This window comes from Merops nubicus, unplaced genomic scaffold, assembly GCF_000691845.1.
Source record: "Merops nubicus isolate BGI_N331 unplaced genomic scaffold, ASM69184v1 scaffold17937, whole genome shotgun sequence".
Lineage (NCBI taxonomy): Eukaryota > Metazoa > Chordata > Aves > Coraciiformes > Meropidae > Merops > Merops nubicus.
In genome coordinates this window covers 66076-70429 of record NW_008619790.1, presented here as the reverse complement: position 1 = coordinate 70429, position 4354 = coordinate 66076, and positions in this window count along the sequence as shown.

Sequence of the window (4354 nt, the reverse complement as noted above, 5' to 3'; positions counted from 1 at the left end):
TAAACTTTTTTTACTGTCAAAAGCAACGCAGTGCAAAACACCATATAAAAGTAAAGGCCAGAGGGATAGTTTGGCCTTAAAAATTTATTATACTTTTCTGTACGTTAAAAATAATTTAGTTGTGAGTTTTTACTTAAAATTACTAAACATTAGGAGGTAACTAATTAGGATAAGCCAACTAGTAAACTACGTAAATCATCAAATCTAGAGATTTTGCACTGAAAGACTCCTAATGTGTGATTTTGTTTGCATTGTGCACGGTCCTTCACCGCTGGGGAGGACAACTGCTTGCAGACCATCACCTCGCTTGTTAAACAGAAAGCCAAAATGTCTCATGCAGCACTTCTGGGAGAGGAAACTTCTATATTTCAAGTCCATTTTGTTGTTGTTCTTTGACTGTAATTCAAACTGTGTTGGTTTATGCGCATGAGTCACAAACACAGGGTGAACTTTTCCATTTTATTTCCCTGTTAGATGTTATACACCAACAATACAAACTGCAGCTGCCTGAGCGAAATGGATCAGCCTGAGTCAGTCATACTGCTTCTCAGCTGGAAAAGCACAATGACGTTCTTAGGAAAGCTGATCAGATCTGAAAGGCTTTTCTGGGGATATTGAGTGTGAAACAGAAATCATTGTTCATACAGAGAAAAAAAAAAAAACAAACCTTTATTTGCATCATTCCATTGCCACAAGTGAGCCATTTGACCCAAAAAGAATACATGGGCTCTAAAACTGTTTTCTGCTTACCTGTTGACAAGACAGCTATAGCAAGACCTACCTGCATGACCCTTTAACTTAGAATGAAGAAATGAGGGTACAGACCAATGCCACGAGAAAATAAAAATCACCCTAGCTGTTAGATCAGAAATCCAGGTAGCCAAGTGTCTTCTATTGCACAAAGGCCAGGGCCATTGACAGTGGTTGGAGAATATGAAGAGGACAAGTCCACCAGTCACACTGCCTCCCAAAGCCTTTTGCCATGTCCCAAGCTGTCACAAACCGGTATCGAAGGGGTACCGAGTCAGGTTGTTTGTGACTTTAATTAGGGGAAAAAGATTGAGGTCGAGATGTCCACATGGCACTCGTGTGTGAATTAGAAAATATTTAGGAGATCAAAAATAATTCCAGAGTAAAAGTTTATTAATATATAGATGATATATTGGTGGGAGAGTCAATGGAAGTAGAAGTTAAAACAGTGTATGATATTATAATCAAACACTTGATTGATGTATAAATAGAAATCCATGAGGAAAAAAGACAACCCCCATCTCAAGAGGCAAAAGCCAAGGCCCCAGCTTTCATGTTGAGCAGCACTTGATGGATTTTCTCTTCCATTGATTGATCCATCTGCTTTTTGGAGTGAGCTAAACCTTTGGGGTCTACAACCTCCTATGGCAATCAGTTCTAGCGTAAGAATGCATTGTGTGAAAAGAGGCATGCCATGTTACCACTTCTCTGAAGCATATTTTGAGATACTTAAATTCCTCCATAATTATGGCTGAATTGGCCAAGATCCTGAGTTTGTTTCATGTAGGCCTGAGAAGCCTGTGAGGCTGCAGTCCCATTGCCTTGGTGGCTGGGTGAAGGTTACTCTTGGGCTCGTAAGGATCCACAAAGCTGGCTGTCACTGCTTACGGCAGGAATTTGCACCCACTTGGTGCTAAAAACCAAAAGTGAGTTGGGCCAGCAGAAACCCTGCAGCAGCAATGCCTGGACCACATCGCAACCAGGGGCAGAAGGCATGCTGATGTCCAGCCTGTGCTTCCTGCCTCGGCATACTCCCAAATTCAGATGCCACATACGGAGTAGGGCTGCGCTCTATGAACAGCTGGTCACCCCTTCACCTCCTCTCCTTGACATGTCTGCAAGAGGGGTGGATGTGGGTCTTGTTCTCCTGGAGACTGTGCAGGTCTTGATGTGATACCTTCAACTTTATCTCAGTTATTCCTGAGTATCCAACTTTGAAAACAGGAGATGGTCCAAGAGGTTTGTACTCTTCCTCATACAGCTGCACAGGTCATGGCCCAGGAATCCAGTCATGATTCAACAGTTTTAATCATTTTAAACAGGGAGAGATCTGTAAAGACAGGCTGTACTTTCAGCTACATCTTCTGAAAACACTGTGCTCTTTGCATGGAGTGGCAACAGTTAGAGAATACAAATTTGTTCTTTTCTAAATATATTTTATATTCCTTTAACATAGAAACTGTTTTTTCCAAGATTGTTTTGAAAGGTAATAGCATATCTTAAAATTATACTTCATGCTAATTAGTTATTACCGAAAGGGTGTTTTGAAGAGAGGGAGTTAAGATGTTTTTCACTGTATCTGAAAAATGTACCGATTTCTACTGTAGGTTTTAGAGAATGATTTTAATACAAAAAAAAACCCCACTTGAGATTAAGGACTGTGCATGCTGGCTTATGAGGGAGCAGTGTGAAAGCTGCTTGCACAACCAACCTACAGGCAACTGAGCCCAAGGCTGCATGTCCTGTAATTCAGTCACTATTTCTGTTGTGGATGTGTTTAACAGAGAGCTGTCTTGCCACTTCTGATTTCAGCAGGTAAGCCCAGCCTGCCTGTTGTGATCTGCACAGAGGAGAGCCTGGGACAGCTGGAGGAACGCGTCTGCACGGGGACCGCTGACGGACCCTGATGGGCTGGAGCGGGTCTGTGCAGCGGCTGCATCGGGCCCTCAGCTGCTGGGCAGGCTGATGTCAGCAGCCATGCAGGCTCACTGGCTTCACCCAAAGGCTTGGGCAAATATAAAACTTGCTCTTGCTCCTCCTGTTTTCAGTGTTGAAAGAGAACCTGTCTGAAAACTGTTATCAGCCACTTGGATATTTACATGTTCCAGTGCCCTGTTTCTTTATCTGGTACAAAACGCAGTTGTCATTCCTGAGGGAGCTCAAGTTTTCCTCCCCACCTCCTTAGAGAAGACTTCAAAGCTGCAGATGTGTGTGTTAGTGTTCCTCAAACCACAACAGTTAGGAAACCAAAGGATCCCTGCATTTTTTCCAAAAAGAATGTTAATGGGACAAGAAAAACAAAATCACAAATATAAACATAAATAAAACTAGGGAACACAGTGCTAAGGTGGCTACTTCACATGCACACACCCCAAGTGAAATGCTTGCCTGAAGTGGGGCATTTATTTTCAAGAAAGCCCCTGAGAGGGTTCATCATTTACTTCCTTAACTCACAGAGAAGTGTTAAAATACGTTCAGGGTGATTTTGGTCAATCAGCAGCAACGGTTTCCCCTGTCAGACTTGTTAAACCAGTGATGGTGAAAAGCTTATGAGACTTCTAGAGTGTGAGTCCCAAACTGGTGGGGGAGACTCAGGCTGATGAGTATGAGAATTTTATATAAAGGTAATAAAGTACAGATATGCTATATGTTACTGATTTTTAATGAAAATTAAGAAAATGTAGGGGGTCATATGTGAAGCTGATGCTGCAATGAAGTTCACAGTTCTTACCAGCATTTCAGTTTGGACTCTAGCTCAAGGCTTTAGTTCTTATTTTTTAGCTACATTCATGTTGTCCATTGCTACTAGTACTATCTTCCTAATTGAGAATGATGATTTCACATAAAGGAAACCCAGTTGCAACCAGACAAATTCATGTAGGAAAGCAACTGTGAATGCATTGATGAGCTTCCAACTGCCATTCAGTTTCCTTACTGCTCGCCTGCTTGCAAACACTGTGCATCCAAGGCTGCTCACAGAAGGAGCTGAGGAATTCTTATTCGTGGTCATGCATAAATGTGCATATTTGTGCCTCATGAAATGTAACCTAAGCCCAGAATCTGGGCCGCCTGGCTCAGCTCAGCAAACACGCAGCTCAAGCAGCACATTTCAGTGGAGTACTCAATAGCGGCTATTCAGGAATACTCCATGGGCCAAACAGCTCTGACAGAAAGTGTCAGCTGCCTCCAGTGAAACACATCAACAGAATCAGGATGTTAGTGCACAGTTTATAAACGTAAACAGAGAAAACCAGAACAAACAGAAGTTTCCAGCAACAACAAAAGTTGCAAAGTTTAGCAAAGATCCCGCTTTGACGGAAGCATCATTAAAAGCAGAAAACGCGGGAAATACGTAAGGCAGAAGTTTTATTTTCCAAAGTGTAAGTACGTCCTTAGCATCAGTTAAGTAATCCTTTGCCATGGCAGTCCTGATTGCTACAAAGTTGAAGGTAAACTTTTTGACTGCACCTATTGCACACTTTCTCCACAGCTGTGTGACAAAACCCTTCTGCATGGAGAGATTCTTCACTGTCATTAGCGGGGCTGTAGAAGGTCTGTTAAGCAGTTGACTCAGTTATGAAGGATGCCATTTGTCTGCATCATT